This window comes from Pelodiscus sinensis, chromosome 13, assembly GCF_049634645.1.
Source record: "Pelodiscus sinensis isolate JC-2024 chromosome 13, ASM4963464v1, whole genome shotgun sequence".
In the NCBI taxonomy this organism is placed as follows: Eukaryota; Metazoa; Chordata; order Testudines; family Trionychidae; genus Pelodiscus; species Pelodiscus sinensis.
In genome coordinates this window covers 1,059,856-1,077,750 of record NC_134723.1, presented here as the reverse complement: position 1 = coordinate 1,077,750, position 17,895 = coordinate 1,059,856, and positions in this window count along the sequence as shown.

Below are 17,895 nucleotides of genomic sequence, written 5' to 3'. Positions count from 1 at the left end.
CAAGGCTGAAGGAATTAGCAGGACTGATGAACTCTGGAGACAGGCAGATACTCCCAACCATGACGAGAGACAAAAGCTAGCCACAGGAAACCTGACAATAACCATTGAATCAGCTGCAGGGAAACCCTGAGATTAACATGGCTTCAGGGTCAACACTTGCAGCGTGACATTGCAAAACCCCTGGGTTCAAATGGCAAAGTACAAGTATGGAGCTGGGGTGCTTTGCCACTTAGCTCTGGGCTCAGTCCTGCAAAGCCTTGCTGCATCAGATCCTGACTGACACAGCCCAGCTCTTCACTCCTGTCAGTCTAACAGGCCACTAGACTGACTTGAGCGGTAAGAACATCCACAGGACGTGTGTGTGTGTGTGTGTGTGTGTGTGTGTGTGTGCGCGCGCGGGTGGGCGCACTGCTTTTCATGCTGTAGTCTCATAGAACACGAGAACCAGAAGGGACCTGGAGAGGTCATCAAGTTCAGTCCCCTGCCCTCACGTCAGGACCAAGCACCGTCTAGACCATCCCTGACAGGTGTTGTCCAACCTGCTCTTCAATATCTCCAGTGATGAAGATTCCACAGCCCCCCAGGCAATTGATTCCAGTGTTTAACCCCCCTGACAGGTAGGAAGTGTTTCCTAATGTCCAACCTAAACCTCCCTCACTGCAGTTTAAGCCCCTTGCTGCTTGTCCTTTCCTCAGATGTTAAGGAGAACAATTATTCTCCCTCCTTCTTGTAACACCCTATTAGATACGGCTCTCATGTCCCCTCTCATTCTTCTCCTTTCCAAACTCAACAAGCCCCGTTCCTTCAGCCTTCTTTCATAGCTCCTGTTCTCTAGACCTGAAATCATTCTTGTTGCTCTTCTCTGGACCCTCTCCAATTTCTCCACATCTTTCTTGAAATGTGGTGCCCAGAACTGGACACAACACTCCAATTGAGGCCTAATCAGCACAGAGTAGAGCGGAAAAATGACTTCTTGTGTCTTGCTCACAACACTCCTGTGAATGCCGCCCAGAATCGTGTTTCCTTTTTTTGCAACAGTGTAACACTGTTGACTCATATTTAGCTTGTGGTCTGCTCTGACCCCTAGATCCCTTTCTGCAGGACTCCTTCCTAGACAGTCGCTTCCCATTCTGTGTGTGTGAAATAGATTGTTCCTTTGAATTTTGACCCTGTCCTCCAAAGCACTGGCAACCCCTCCCAGCTTGGTATCATCTCTGCAGACTTAATAAGCGTCCTCTATATGCCATTATCTAAACCGTTGCTGAAGATATTGAAGAGAGCCGGTCCCAAAACAGACCCCACTTGCGATGCCCTTCCAGCAGGATTGTGAACCGTTAATAACGACTCAGAACAGTTCTCCAGCCAGTTATGCCCCCATAATTGTATATTACACTGTTTCTTGAAAAGCCCGCCACTGGCATGGGACAATGGTATGTTGCTCGTGATTGACATCAGCTCCTCACAGGAGGTACAGTTGAAACCCAGAATGTCCTGGAGGCTGTTATACCCTAAAGCAGCGACTGGCAACACAGGCCAGTGGGCCTCATGAGCGACTCTCTTTCATTTAGGTGGCCGCGAGACTGGCCCAGGCAGGATGGTTTCCCGGAACAGGGTGGTCTTGCTCACTGCTTGCGTGCCTCCACTCTGCGGCTGTCCCAGCTGAACCGGAGCAGCGCTGTGATTGGCTGCAGAGGGAGCACACAGCTCTCAGGCTGTGCTGTGGGCAATCAGCCCGCCCCTCACGTCACGTGTGTGTCATTGAGTAGTACCGGCAGGTTGCCCTGCGATCTCTTGCGGGCCACGCGGAGAACCTGGACGGGCTGCGACTGCCCAGCCCTGCTGGCGGAGCAACACAAATACGGATCCCGTGCTTGCTTGTTTTCCAAGCAGTGTTTGGTTTTCTGATACTAAATTTAGCTCTCCCTGGCCTCTGCCAAGTTTCAGGGCACGCCTCAGTGTCGCAGATGGAATGCAGAACTGGCTTTTCCCGCTGCTGTGCTGTAGCCACGCGCTATGAGGGCTAGTTGTCCTGGCCGCCCAGGAATTCCCTCACCATGACGTCGGCTGTGCACAAGCAGCATCTGAAACCTGTTTGGCAGCACTGACTGACGGGCTTCTGCAGCCGCCGTGCGCACGCGCCACTCGCTGTGGAACCATAGAACCATAGAGCTGGACGAGACCTCAGGGGGTCATATAGTCCAGCCCCCTGCTCTAGGCAGGACCAATCCCAACTCAATCAACCCAGCCAGGGCTTTGTCAAGCGGAGACTTAAACACCTCTAGGGATGGAGACTCCACTACTTCCCTAGGGAACCCATCCCAGTGCTTCACCACCCTCCTAGGGAAATAGTTTTTCCTAATATCCAACCTGGACCTCTCCCACCACAACTTGAGACCATTGCTCCTTGTTCTGCCATCTGTCACTACTGAGAACAGCCTCTCTCCAGCCTCTTTGGAACCTCCCTTCAGGAAGTTGAAGGCTGCTATCAAATCCCCCCTCATTCTTCGCTTCTGCAGGCTAAACAGACCCAACTCCATTAGCCTCTCCTCATAAGTCATATGCTCCAGCCCCCTAATCATTTTGGTTGCCCTCCGCTGGACTCTCTCCAGTGCGTCCACATCCTTTTTGTAGTGAGGGGCCCAGAACTGGACACAATACTCCAGATGTGGCCTCACCAAAGCCAAATCAAGGGGAATAAGGACACCTCTGGATCTGCTGGCAATGCTCCTCTTACTGCAACCTAATATGCCATTAGCCTTCTTGGCTACAAGGGCACCCTGTTGATTCATATCCAGCTTCTCATCCACTGTAACCCCCAGGTCCTTTTCTGCAGAACTACTACTTAACTGGTTGGTCCCCAGCTTGTAACTATGCTTGGGATTCTTCCCTCCCAAGGGCAGGACTCTGCACTTGCCCTTGTTGAACCTCATCAGATTTCTTTTGGCCCAATCCTCCAATTTGTCTAAGTCACTCTGGTCCCTATCTCTGCCCTCCAGCGTATCTACCTCTCCCCCCAGCTTAGTGTCAGCCGCAAACTTGCTGAGGGTGCAATCCATCCCCTCAGCCAGGTCAGTCATAAAGATATTGAACAAAGCTGGTCCTAGAACCGAACCTTGGGGCACTCCACTAGAAACCGAACGCCATCCTGACATCGAGCCATTGATCACTACCCGCTGGGCCCGGCCTTCTAGCCTCTTTCTATCCATCTTACCGTCCATTTATCCAATCCGCATTCCCTTAACTTGCTGGCAAGAATATTGTGGGAGACCGTATCAAAAGCCTTGCTAAAGTCAAGGTCTATCACATCCACTGACTTTCCCACGTCCACAGAGCCAGTTACCTCATCATAGAAGCTAATCAGATTGGTCAGGCATGACTTGCCCTTGGTGGATCCATGCTGACTATTCCTGATCACTTTCCTCTCGTCCAAGTGCCTCAAAATGGATTCCTTAGGGATCCCTTCCATGATTTTTCCAGGAACCGAGGTAAGACTGACCGGCCTATAGTTCCCTGGATCGTCCTTCCCTTTTTTGAAGATGGGCACTACATTTGCCCTTTTCCAATCATCCGGGATTTCTCCCGATCTCCACGACTTTTCAAAGATAATGGCCAAAGGCTCCTCAATGACATTTGCCAACTCCCTCAGTACCCTCGGATGCATTATGTCCAGACCCATGGATTTGTGTACGTTTAGCTTTTCTAAATAGTTCCTAACCTGTTCTTTCCCCACCACGGGCTGTCCATCTTCATCCCATCTTGCGTCACTTAGCACATTAGTCCGGGAGCCCACCTTGTCCGTGAATACAGAGGCAAAGAAAGCATTGAGTACTTCAGCTTTCCCCGCATTGTCTGTCACTAGGTTACCTCCTTCATCCAGTAGGGGCCGCACACCCTCTCTGATCACCTTCTTCTTGTTAACATGCCTGTAGAAACCTTTCTTGTATCCTTCACATCCTTAGCCAGTCGCAATTCCATTTGCGTTTTCGCCTTCCCGATAACCCCCCGGCATTCTCGAGCTAGACATTTAAACCCCTCCCTGGTCATTTGTCCAAGTTTCCACTCTTTGTAAGCTTCCTTTTTGTGCTTAAGTTCACCAAGGATTTCCCCTGTAAGCCAGTCCGGTCTCCTACCATGTTTGCCTCTCTTGCTACACATCAGGATGGTTTCTTTCTGTGCCTTCAATAAGGCTTCTTTAAAATACTGCCAGCTGTCCTGGACTCCTTTCCCCTTCATGTTAGCATCCCAGGGCAGTCTGCCCATCAGATCTCGGAGGGAGTCAAAATCTGCTTTTTTGAAGTCCAAGGTGTGTATTTTACTACTCTCTTTCCTTCCTTTGGTCAGGATCCTGAAATCTACCATCTCATGATCACTGCTTCCCAGGTTGTCACCCACCTCCACTTCCCCTATTAGTTCCTCCCTGTTTGTGAGCAGAAGGTCAAGCTGTGCACGGCCCCTGGTCGGATCCTTCAGCACTTGTGACAAGAAGTTATCCCCAACATTCTCCAAAAATTTCCTGGATTGCCTGTGGACTGCCGTATTGGTTTCCCAACAGATGTCAGGGTGATTCAAGTCCCTTATGAGAACCAGGGCCTGCGATCTGGAAGCTTCGCTCAGTTGTCCGAAGAAAGCCTCATCTACCTCATCCACCTGATCCGGTGGCCTGTAGCAGACACCAACCACAACATCACTGCTGTTGTTTGCTCCTTTAAACTTAACCCATAGACTCTCAACAGGTTTTTCTCCCTCTTTATACTGGAGTTCAGAGCAATCGTAGTGCTCTCTTACATATAGTGCAACTCCTCCTCCTCTTCTCCCCTGCCTGTTCTTCCTGAACAGTCTCTACCCTTCCATGACAGCGCTCCAGTCATGCGAGTCATCCCACCAAGTCTCTGTTATCCCAATTCAATCATATTTCTTGGTCTGGGCCAGGGCCTCCAGTTCTTCCTGTTTGTTGCCCAGGCTTCTCGCATTAGTGTGCAAACACCTCAGGTAACCAGTTGATCGTCCTATCTTCTCCTAGGCTGTGCCCTAGGCAAAACCCAAACTGCACCTGCGGGCGCCCCTGGAAGGCAGCCCCATGCAGGGGCACCTGTGACAGGGGAAGGGGCCTCTCTGCCACCCCGGGCACGCAGGCTGCCTGGGTAGACTGTGCCTTTAGGCACTGCCCGGTAGAGGGCAGTCAGAGTGTAAACTGCCCCAGCCAGCAGGTGTGGAGCCAGGAGGCATCAATTCCTCCCGTCCTCTTCCTGGTTGAAGAGCATGGCGGGCGGTGTGCCCTTGCCTGGTGCCCCGGTACGCCTACGTAGCGGGCGGTGTGCCCTTGCCCGGCGCCCCGGTACGCCTACGTGGCGGGCGGTGTGCCCTTGCCCGGCGCCCCACTACGCCTACGTGGCGGGCGGTGTACCTTTGCCCGGCGCCCCGGTACGCCTACGTGGCGGGTGCTGTGCCCTTGCCCGGCGCCCCGCTACGCCTACGTGGCGGGCGGTGTGCCCTTGCCCGGCGCCCCGGTACGCCTACGTGGCGGGCGGTGTGCCCTTGCCTGGTGCCCCGGTACGCCTACGTGGCGGGCGGTGTGCCCTTGCCCGGCGCCCCACTACGCCTACGTGGCGGGCGGTGTACCTTTGCCCGGCGCCCCGGTACGCCTACGTGGCGGGTGCTGTGCCCTTGCCCGGCGCCCCGCTACGCCTACGTGGTGGGCGGTGTGCCCTTGCCCGGCGCCCCGGTACGCCTACGTGGCGGGCGGTGTGCCCTTGCCCGGCGCCCCGGTACGCCTACGTGGCGGGCGGTGTGCCCTTGCCCGGCGCCCCGGTACGCCTACGTGGCGGGCGGTGTGCCCTTGCCCGGCGCCCCGGTACGCCTACGTGGCGGGCGGTGTGCCCTTGCCCGGCGCCCCGGTACGCCTACGTGGCGGGCGGTGTGCCCTTGCCCGGCGCCCCGGTACGCCTACGTGGCGGGCGGTGTACCTTTGCCCGGCGCCCCGCTACGCCTACGTGGCGGGTGCTGTGCCCTTGCCCGGCGCCCCGGTACGCCTACGTGGCGAGCGGTGTGCCCTTGCCCGGCGCCCCGCTACGCCTACGTGGCGGGCGGTGTGCCCTTGCCCGGCGCCCCGGTACGCCTAGGTGGCGGGCGGTGTGCCCTTGCCCGGCGCCCCGGTACGCCTACGTGGCGGGCGGTGTGCCCTTGCCAACCTGAGCCTGAACAAGAGCCACTGTTTACCAGCGCGCATTGCCAAAGAGCCACAGTAGTTTGTGAGCAGTCCCCATTAGGTGCCTCCTCTCCCATCGCCAGCATCACTTGCCCACCACAGCCCCACCGATCGGCGCCTCCTGCCCATGGCAGCCAGCTGTTCCCTGGCATTCTGGGGGTATGTCTAGACTACAGGGTTTTGTCAACAGAAGTTTTGTCGACAAATACTGTTGACAAAGCTTCTGTCGACAAAGAGCGTCTAGACTACATCCAGTTCTGTTGACAAAGCAAGCCACTTTGTCGACATAACAGTGTGGACGCAAAGGACGGTGTAGATGCAATAACGCCTTCTGGCCACAGAACTCTGTCTACAAAAGGCGTTATTCCTCGCAGAATGAGGTTTACAGCCGTCAACAAAACTGCTGAGTTTTGCTGACGTTATGTCGACAGAACTCAAAGGCAGTGTGGACGCAGGTATAGTTTTGTCGACAAAAGTCCACTTTTGTCGACAAAACCCTGTAGTCTAGACACACCCTGGGGGAGGGGAGGAGCGAGGGCGCACCGCGCTTGGAGGAGGCGGAGCCAGGAGGTGAGCACTGGGAAGTTGGCACCTGTCGTTGCAGCCCTGGAGTCAGCGCCTGAGCCAGGAGCCGCAGATGAGCTTCAGAAGAGCCACCGGCCAGCCACCCTGGAGCCGTTTGAATCGGAGCGAATCCACGATGATCAGAGCAGCCGGTTTCTAATGTTCCTACCGCTAATGCGATTCCTTGAGACGCGGTCACCCGCACGCCCCTGACAACGGCCCCGCCCCCGCCCCGCGTAAGCCCCTTGGGTGGTGGGGTATTTGTCACCCCTCCCCCGTACCAACGGGGGTATTTAGCAACAGGCAGTTCTCCTGGGGGGAGGCTCCACACCCGGGGGGGGTTCCCGCGGAGACGTCCCCCTGTGATGGCGCGTTGGGGGTCCCCCGTCTCCTGCACCCCAAAATGACACAAACAGACTCCACCAGCCAGTGGAATTGAGGGTGGTTTATTGCTCCTCCAGCACAGCGCAGCACAGATGGAATCTGGTTCCAGGAACTGGGGCTAAGAGGCCTCAGTGCCCCCCTTGAGATAGGGGAGTCCTAGCCCCCTTCCCAGCTCCTTCTCCCCTGCCTTCCAGCCAGGAACTAACTCTACCTCTCTGTGACCGACCGGGCCGTGTCTGGGCACAGCTGAGGGCGTCCGCTCAGGGCGAATTGCTCGAATCCGGGGCTTCTTACAGCCCCCGACTGGTGACCTTTCCACACAGGCCACAAACCAGTCCCACCGAGCGCTTCAGCAACCTGCCTGAAGCCTCCCGAGCAAAACCCCTCCGACACCCCAGCAATATCCGTGCCCCAGATGGCCCCAGGCCTATACACAGGTGGGGGGTCCTAGCACCCAATCCCACCTACCCCGAACAAGTCCTGTCCGGTTCCAAGAAACCAGCCACAGATCCCTGGTCAATTTACCCTCTGGACCTTACCCACAAATCACGCTGGGCCAATCCTTTAGAATCTAAAACTAAAGGTTTATTATTACAAGAAAGAAAAGCCTGAGAGTAAGGTTATTAAAGTACAGTACGTTACATGCACCGAATCTCCCAGTTCTCGATGCAGGCTCTAGCAGAGATGTTGCAGCTGCTGGTTTAAAAGTTCTTATTGCACATCCTACGATCAGGATGGGTTCACAGGTCTTCCGGGCTCTTCAATCCCTGCAATGCTGCCTCTGGGATGAAGTGCTGAGCTGAGAACAAAATGGCATCGACCACATGGCCTCTTTATACTCCTTCCTGGCCTCTTCTGGTCTCAGCCGGTCACCTGGTCCTCAGCCTCTCTCTGCTGGTCTCTCCTAGGTCTCCGTCCTCCTGCTTTAGGTGTGTCTTTGGGCCATCAAGGGCCATTGTTCCACAGGGCTTCACTACTCAGCCTGTCCATAGCAATGCTCAACCACATTCAGAGAAATATTCAGCTTCCACACAGGTTACAGATCTACACACACAGACATTATACACTCACATAAACAGTGTACACAGGATCAGAAAACAACAAGCTCCCATTCAATACCCCCCATGGCTCCCTTTCATACCAATTTCTGGGGCCAACACCCCCACCTAGGGGTGCAGCAGCGATCTGGCTGCTTCCCTCCATTTCGGTAATGTGACACTCTCCCAGCCCTGCCCCCAGCCAGGGCAGCATTCCACCTCCCTTTGTTTCTCCCCATGGGGGGTGGCTGGTTCAACCGGTATGGTACCTTTGCCTAGTGAGGTTTTCCCTGCTGGGTCTTGCTCCAGACAGCAGGGGTCACCACAGCCCAGCAAGTACCCCCACTACGTCACAGTTCTCCCCCCTCCGAGAGCGAACTGAGCAGGGTCACTCCGCTCGTGACCTGGGGAAGTTCGGGCCCCCCCACGGGACAGCGCGTCGGCGATGATGTTGGCCTCCCCTTGACGTGGATCACTTCCATGTCGTAGTCCTGCAGGAGCAGGCTCCACCGCAGCAGCTTGGCGTTCGTCCCTTTCATCTGGTGTAGCCAGGTCAGGGGGCAGTGGTCGGTGTCACCGTGAAACGCCGGCCAAACAGGTACGGCTGCAGCTTTTGCAGGGCCCACACCATGGCCAGGCATTCCCTCTCTACGGTCGCGTAGCTCCGCTCCCGGGGCAGCAGCTTCCTGCTCAGGTACACGATGGGGTGACGTTCCCCTTTCTCGTCCGCCTGCATCAGCACCGCACCCAGCCCGGTGTCCGAGGCGTCAGTAAACACGATAAAGGGCTTGTCGAAGTCTGGGTTTACCAGCACTGGAGCCTTGGCCAGGGCTCCCTTCAGTGCACAGAGAGCCCTCTGGCACTGCTCCGTCCAGACCACCCTGTCGGGCCTCCCCTTCCTGCACAGCTCTGTGATCGGGGCAGCGATGGAGCTGAAGTTGGGCACAAACCTCCGGTAGTACCCCGCCATCCCAATGAAAGCCTGGACCTGCTTCTTGGTCTGGGGCACAGGCCAGTCCCGGATGGCCTCCACTTTGGCCGGCTCTGGCTTCAAGCAGCCGCTCCCCACCTTATGGCCCAGGTAGGACACTTCGGCCATTCCAACCTTGCACTTCCCAGCCTTTACGGTCAGCCCAGCCTCCCTCAGCCGATCCAGTACCTGGCTGACCTGGGCCACGTGGTCCTCCCAGGACTGGCTGAAGATGCAGATGTCATTGATGTACGCGAGGGCACAGTTCTCCATTCCCCGCTGCAGCTGGTCCACTAGGCGCTGGAAGGTGGCCGGCGCCCCTTTGAGGCCGAAGGGCAGGACCAGGAACTCATAGAGCCCCAGTGGCGTGATGAAAGCCGACTTCAGTCTGGCCTCCTGGTCTAGCGGCACCTGCCAGTAGCCCTTGGTGAGGTCCAGGGTGGTGAGATAGCGAGCTCCCCCCAGCTTGTCCAGGAGCTCGTCGGGCCTTGGCATCGGGTAGGCGTCAGACACCGTGATGGCGTTGAGCTTCCGGTAGTCCACGCAGAACCGGATCGACCCGTCCTTCTTGGGAACCAGCACCACGGGAGAGACCCAGGGGCTGGAGGATGGCTGGATCACCCCCAGGGCCAACATGTCCTGGACCTCTCTCTCCAGGTCCTGGGCTGTTTTCCCTGTGACCCTGAATGGGGAGCAGTGCACCGGGGGGTGAGTGCCCGTCTGCACCTGGTGGACAGCCAGGCTGGTGAGACCAGGCTTGTCGGAGAACAGCTGCTGGTGGGAGCGCAGCACCTCCTGGATCTCGGCCTGCTGGGCCGGGGTGAGCTGGTCCGAGAGGGAAATTGACTCCAGCGAAGAGTCCTCTCCGGTCCCAGGGAACAGGCCCACCAGGGGATCCTCCCCCTGCTCCTCCCAGGGCTTACACACGGCCAGCACCAAGTTCTCCCTGTCCCAGTACGGCTTCATCATGTTAACATGATATACCCGCTGGCCGCGCGTCCGGCCCGTCAGCTCCACCACGTAGTTCACCTCGTTCAGCTGCTTAACCACCTTGAAGGGGCCGTCCCAGGCGGCCTGCAGCTTGTTCTTCCGCACGGGGATCAGGACCATCACCTGGTCCCCGGTAGCGTAGGCGCGGGCCCGTGCATTGCGGTCGTACCAGACCTTCTGCTTCCTCTGGGCCCTGCTCAGGTTCTCTCTGGCCAGGCCCATGAGCTCGGCAAGTCTTTCCCGGAACGTCAGAACGTATTCCACGACCCGCTCACCCTCCGGGGAGACCTTCTGTGATGGCGCGTTGGGGGTCCCCTGTCTCCTGCACCCCAAAATGGCACAAACAGACTCCACCAGCCAGTGGAATTGAGGGTGGTTTATTGCTCCTCCAGGATACAGCACAGCACAGATGTAATCTGGTTACAGGAACTGGGGCTAAGAGGCCTCAGTGCTCCCCTTGAGATAGGGGAGTCCCAGCCCCCCTCCCCAGCTCCTTCTCCCCTGCTTTCTAGACAGGAACTAACTCCCCCTCCTCCAGCCCTGCCCACAGCCAGGGCAGCATCCACCTCCCTTTGTTTCTCCCCATGGGGGGGTTGGCTGGTTCAACTGGTATGGAGTCACCTTTGCATAATAAGGTTTTCCCTGCTGGGTCTTGCTCCAGACAGCAGAGGTCACCACAGCCCAGCAAGTACCCCCACTACGTCACCACAGCCCGGCAAGTACCCTCACTACATCACCACAGCCCAGCAAGTCCCCCCACTACGTCACACCCCCCGCCCCCCGAAGGTTTTTAATATTCCTTCCTGGTGTGGAGCCTTTCCCGCCTGCTCCCTCTAGCAACAGGAGCCCACAGGCCCCGGCGCCCTGGGGGGGTTTCACCCTCCTGCCTCGAGGAGATGGGGCTGGCTTTGCCAGGCCAGCCGCAGGCCCCAGCGCTTTGGACCAGCAGGCCTCCCCCACTGCCCCAGAGCAACGTTCTCAAGAGGCTCGGGCCCCACGTCCCTCCCCACTGACGGGCGGGCAGCTTGGGGTAATGGGTGCAGACCCAGGGCCATCGCCAAGGCTTCCCTGGCAGAGGGGGAGAGCCTCCCCCCGCCATCTGGCCCCGTTCAGCTGTAGGCACACAGCTCCCAGCCCCTCCCCAATGAGCCCTGTCTCTTCCCCTTGTGGAAGCGCCTGTGAGCAGCCTGAATTCCAGTGCTGGGACAGATCACGGCGCTGCTCTAAGCAGACTGCTCGCCAAAGCCCGCTCCGGGGGCCAGGGGCAAGATCTGCAATAGGGAACGGCTGTCGCTTCCCTGCCAAGGTTTACTCAGCAGCGCTAAAGGACCCAAAGCAAAGGGAAAGGGAATGGGAGTTTTCTATCCTGGCAACTAAGTCTCCAGAACAAACACTCTTAGCAGCTGCTAAGGAATCTCGAGATGTTAAATCCCAGATGGGGGAAATGACCCTAAAACTAGAGACTCAGAGGGCACGTCTACACTACGGAGATCGACCCCCCCCCCCCCCCCGGAGGTCAAGCCTCTAGCATCTGATTCAGTGGGTCTAGTGTAGACCCCCTCACCCCGCCGGCGCCCGGCGCCCCTCGTTCTGCGCGGACCCAGGGGCTCCTGTAGGCCCCGCGGCGGCTCAGCCTCAGGCAAGCCGAATCCAGCTGTGCATTTTGAGGTACCATAAGCCAACCTGCCTGGTCTAGTGTAGCCCAGGCCACAGAGACTAGGGCTGGGAGAGACCCCAACCAGGTCATCTAGTGGAAATAAAGGAAATCGCCCGGGCAGAGCTGTCAGGCCAGGCCTTGACAAAGCTCTAAGAATAAAGATTTCGCCACTTCCTCAGGCAGCCCTTCCAGTGCCCCCCCCCCCCGGCAAAGGGGGACAGGACAGCTGGCAAATCCCTTCCCTTAGCCTAGGGCTGAGTAAGGACGGTCACTGGCTGACACTACAGGGGCAATTCCCCTCCCTGCATGTTGGTGTCTCCCCCCACAGGGCTGGTTGCAGACCCCTATGGCTGGGCGAGCCCCTGAGGCTCGAGCCCCTGGGTCCGGACCGGGAAGTGCAGCGCGAGCTTGTGGAACCACCAGCGGGCAGATCTGAACTGGGCCCTCTGGAGCACAGCGCAGGGCCCGCCCCCACCGGGGGTGGATTTTGCCTGGGGCCGTTTGAAGGGCCGCTGCTGCCAGGAGGCCCCCAGCCGTCCAGCGCCGGGTGCTCACACGCCAGCCGGGCCGCTCCTCTGCCGCGCAGGAGAGCGAAGGGCGGAAACCTGAAACCCAGGGGAGGTGCCAGCTCCTGCCCTCGGCCCCTGCCCCAGAACAGCGCCCGGTGCCGCGTTCACACCGAGCAGAGGGCGGAGGCAGCGGGTGCGCCCCGGCTGAGCAGCGGCTGAAGCCGGCGGGAGCGAGTCAAAGCGCCGCGGGGCCGCAGCAAGGAGGGGTCAGGTCCGTCCAGGGTCACGCAGCATGGCAGGTAACCCGGCTCCCCGCCGGCTCCCCGTCCCCCCGCCCCGTCCAGTCCCGCCCCGCCCGCCCCGGCCAGGCACTAACTCGGCTTGTCTCCTGACTAGATGGCGGAGGGTCCGCGCGGCCCGGCAGGCTGGCCAGAGTCGGACAATGGTACGTGGGGAGCGGGCGGGGCTGCCGGCGTCGGAGCGACTCCGATTTGCGGCTCTTTCATTCTAGCCGGGGAGTTCGAGCGACACGCGCCTGCCTCTCCGCGCGGGGCGCCCGCCCATGGCCCACGGGCCGCCCACGGGCCGCTCGCGCAGGGACCGGCTCCAGCGCCGGCCGGGGACACGGGGCCAGACCGGCCCCCTGAGCCCTCGCTCGTGCGCCCCGGCGTGGCCCGGCTCGGAGGGGCTGGTCCCAGCTGGATCGGGGCAGGCTCCCGCTCAGGCTGGCATGGAGGGCTCCTCCGGGCTAACCCGCAGCCCGCCCGCCCCCGCAGTGTTTACGGGCTGGGCTGGGCTGGGGCAGCCCCAGTGCCAGGGACCAGGGCAAGCCCCGCGCAGGGCTACAGCTCATGCCTTGACTTTCTGAGTGTCACCAGGCTGGCCTCCGGACCCCCCTCTCGGCCAGAGGTTGCTTTGCCTCGCCTCAGTTTCCCCCTTCACCCGACTCCCTCCAATTCCCAAACCCTCTGTCCTGCCCCAGCCCTCCTCAGGTTCTGTGCTAGTCAGTTAACAAACATTTCAAATACAGTTTCCAATGTTTCTATTCTCTGCCTCCCCCCTGCAGCCCGCTCCCGCTCCCTGCAACCTGCCTGCTCCCCGCTCCTCGCAACCTGCCCGCTCCCGCTCCCTGCAACCTGCCCGCTCCCCGCAACCTTCCCGCTCCCGCTCCCTGCAACCTGCCCGCTCCCCGCAGCCTTCCCGCTCCCTGCAACTTGCCCGCTCCCCGCTCCTCACAGTCTTCCCGCTCCCGCTCCCACTCCCTGCAACCTGCCCGCTCCCGCTCCCTGCAACCTGCCCGCTCCCCGCTCCTCGCAGCCTTCCCGCTCCCACTCCTGCTCCCTGCAACCTGCCCGCTCCCCGCTCCTCGCAACCTGCCCGCTCCTGCTCCCTGCAGCCTGCCCGCTCCCCGCTCCTCGCAACCTGCCCGCTCCTGCTCCCTGCAACCTGCCTGCTCCCCGCTCCCCGCAGCCTTCCCGCTCCCGCTCCCTGCAACTTGCCCGCTCCCCGCTCCTCGCAGTCTTCCCGCTCCCGCTCCCACTCTCTGCAACCTGCCCGCTCCCGCTCCCTGCAACCTGCCCGCTCCCCGCAGCCTTCCCACTCCCTGCAACTTGCCCGCTCCCCGCTCCTCGCAGTCTTCCCGCTCCTGCTCCCACTCCCTGCAGCCTGCCCGCTCCCGCTCCCTGCAACTTGCCCGCTCCCCGCTCCTCGCAGTCTTCCCGCTCCCGCTCCCACTCCCTGCAACCTGCCCGCTCCCGCTCCCTGCAACCTGCCCGCTCCCCGCTCCTCGCAGTCTTCCCACTCCCGCTCCCACTCCCTGCAACCTGCCCGCTCCCCGCTCCTCGCAGTCTTCCCGCTCCCGCTCCCTGCAACCTGCCCGCTCCTCGCAGTCTTCCCGCTCCCGCTCCCGCTCCCTGCAACTTGCCCACTCCCCGCTCCTCGCAGTCTTCCCGCTCCCGCTCCCACTCCCTGCAACCTGCCCGCTCCCGCTCCCTGCAACCTGCCCGCTCCCCGCTCCTCGCAGTCTTCCCACTCCCGCTCCCACTCCCTGCAACCTGCCCGCTCCCCGCTCCTCGCAGTCTTCCCGCTCCCGCTCCCTGCAACCTGCCCGCTCCCCGCTCCTCGCAGTCTTCCCACTCCCGCTCCCACTCCCTGCAACCTGCCCGCTCCCGCTCCCTGCAACCTGCCCGCTCCCCGCTCCTCGCAGCCTTCCCGCTCCGCTCCCGCTCCCTGCAGCCTGCCCGCTCCCCACTCCTCGCAGTCTTCCTGCTCCCACTTCCTGCAGCCTGCCCGCTCCCCGCTCCTCGCAGTCTTCCTGCTCCCACTCCCTGCAGCCTGCCCGCTCCCTGCAACCTGCCCGCTCCCCGCTCCCCGCAGTCTTCCCGCTCCCGCTCCCTGCAGCCTGTCTGCTCCCTCTCCTGCTCCCCGCAACTTGCCCGCTCCCGCTCCTCACAACCTGCCCACTCTGGCTCCCCGCAGCCTGCCCACTCCCGGTCCCCACAACCTGCCCACTCCGGCTCCCTGCAGCCTGCCCGCTCCTCACAACCTGCCCACTCCCGCTCCCCACAACCTGCCCACTCCGGCTCCCTGCAACCTGCCCACTCCTCACAACCTGCCCACTCCCGCTCCCCACAACCTGCCCACTCCGGCTCCCTGCAACCTGCCCACTCCTCACAACCTGCCCACTCCCGCTCCCCACAACCTGCCCACTCCGGCTCCCTGCAACCTGCCCACTCCTCACTACCTGCCCACTCCCGCTCCCCACAACCTGCCCACTCCGGCTCCCTGCAACCTGCCCACTCCCGCCCCCTGCAGCCTGCCCACTCCCGCTCCCCATAACCTGCCTGCTCCTGCTCCCCACAGCCCTCCCACTCCCGGCTTCCTACCTGCTCCCAGCTGCCCTGTCACTACCCACAGCTTGCCTTCTCCCAGCCAACTCCCGTCCCCTGCAGGATTCTGCCATTATTACAAGGAGTGGAGTGGGCCCGCTCCCGTGTGCCTCTATATTAGCCAGGCCTGGCTGCTGCCACCCTGCAAGCCAGGCTGTTAAATGAGACTGAAATCTCGCAAGGGTGAGAAAATGGGAGCTCAGCTGCTCCCCAGAGATTCTGGCCACAGCTGAACCCACAAGCCCCTCCCACATGTGTACCTGAGGCCATCCCGGCAGGTTGCAGAGTCAGGGAGGTGACACTGACCTGTCCCCATTGGCGGACTGTGTGGCTACCCCCAGCCGTGACAACACCTGTCAATTGCAGGCTCCGGCAGAGGCTGGGCTACGTCAGTGTGACAGCCGGCCATGACGAGTACATGAAGGACCGGGAGCAGAGGTGAGAGCTGGGAGGACTGTGATCGGGAATGATGAGGGGGCTATGGCCCTGCTACAGCAATGCATTGCTCCTAGGGAACAGGGGGCTCTTCCCACTGGCTTGGGTACTGCACAGAGCACAGACCGAGCTCAGCTTCTGCTGCAGGCCCATGGGCTTCTGGGTAACAGCAGGGCAGCCTTCCGTGGCAGCAGCCAGGTGCCCTGGCACAGCAGGAGCCCAGCAGACTCTGCAGAACCCAGCTCATGCCCAACAGCAGGGCAGAGCCAGGGCAAGTCTCACCCCTGGGCATGCTGTGTTCAGGAGCTGCACCCGGTGCTCAGAGGCCTCCATGCAGGGCCCGGCCCCAGAACGGCTGTCTGCCTCTGTCTCGCTCCCACCAGTTACCCATGGGCGTGACAGCTGAGCCCGCTGCTGGAGCCTGGGGTATGCCCCGGAGATCAGTGCTGAGGGGAGTTAGTGCCCGTCAGCCCCACTGCAGGAAGCATCAGAGACTCCGGCGCCACAGCCAGCCCTCTGGGCAGTAGCCCTGGCACCCAGTGCTGATGGATGTTCCCAGTGTCCCCGGGGCTGTGGGGCTCAGTTCGTCTGGACAAGGCCAGACTGTGGTAGCAGTGACGAGATGCTAGCGTCCACCAGCATTTAACCAGCATGTGAGCTGGACTTGCCCTGACCAGGTGGCTAAACCGCCTCTGCCTGGTCTTTCCTAGGGCTCCTGCCATTGCTGCCTTGGGGAGGCAGGACGGATCCGAGCAATGGGGACACCCTGGAGTTGTGCCAGTGACCTTGGGGCGGGATTGCACTGCTAAGGTTGCTGCAGAAGGTTCACTGACTGCCGTCTCTGTCCCCCATTGCAGGAAACAGAACCGAACCACGAGAAAGGAACCATCCATCTCAAGGGGGGCTGAGGCATCCTAGGATTACATCTGTGCTGTGCTGTACCCTGGAGAAGCAATAAACTACCTCTATTCTACTGGCTGGTGGAGTCTGTCCATGCCACTACGGGGGTGCAGGAGACGGGGGACCCCGACGCGCCGTTACACTGGGGAAGAGAGAAAGCAGCACAAGGAAACGAGACAAGAGAAGGGACTTTTGGAAGCGGCAGAGGGGAGGCCCAAAAGAGAAATTCAGGGTGGCCTAGGGGTGAAGTACACGGGGTGTGGAACCGAGGGCAGGAGAGGGAGCCACTGGGGAAGGGAACCCAGGGGCCATGCTCACAGGCAGGGGACAGCCGGCGCGGAGTGGGACGCGGGGCAGTGATTTGCCAATGGAACGGAGCTAACGAAGCGATTCTCGTTTTCCTTGCCCTGAGCCGCAGGAGCCATTTGCCGTGAGCGTTTAGGCAGCGTGTGTCGGGGGGGGGCTGCCGCTGCTCCACACGTATCGCCCTGAGAGCCTGGCGCACGAGGCACCCGCACGGGTGGGGAGGCGTTAAAGCTGCAGGGCAGGCTGGGGGCTGCCATTCCCGAGCTGTGAGCTGCTGGCTTTGTGGATGTCAGGTGGGACATTGGCTGCATCAGCCCAGTGAGTCCCATAATGACTGAGAGAACACGAAGCAGGGACTGGCGGCTGCCCCGGCTGCCATCGCAGGAAGCCCAGCCTGCTGCGCTGGGGAGCAGCGTGACGACGGGCTTGGGAGAGGCCGTGGCCCATGGGCACGTGGCTCCTGGGGCTGAGCGGAGCCTCGTTAGCCAGCCACGGTCTGGGCGGCGCTTTCTCTGGCTGCTGGTGGCGAGGGAGACACAGCCCAGTGTGGAGCTGGGGGCCTGAGCCCGCGGGGCCAGAAGGGAGATGGGAAAGGAGCCTTAACAGCCACGGCATTGGAAGGACGTGGCGAGCCCGGGGGCTGTGCACTCGGCGCTCTTGGAGCGTCTGAGCGCGCTGCCTGCTGCACCGCGTCCCAGACTCCCAGCAGCCAGAACAGAACTGCTGAGGTGCCGCCGACGCCTGGCTGGTCCAGCACTGCCGTGCAGGGGGCGCAGTCTGCCAAGCGGCTGCCCAGCCACCTCCGCCGCACCCCGTGAGCCAGGCGAGCATGTAGAGTAAAGGGGACTCCCCGGGAGCAGCCGGTTGTGCGAAGCGGCTCCGAGGGGCCTGCCCCAGAGCCAGAGGAGAGGCACCACTGGCCGTGCGCTGGGCACGCTGCCCTGGCTGTACACACGTCAGCTGGGGTGGAGCTGCCCTCGGGGAAGGGCCCTGGTGGGTGAGAAACAGCCCCATAAGCATTCCTGGCCTGGGCCGTGGGGGCGCCCGGCC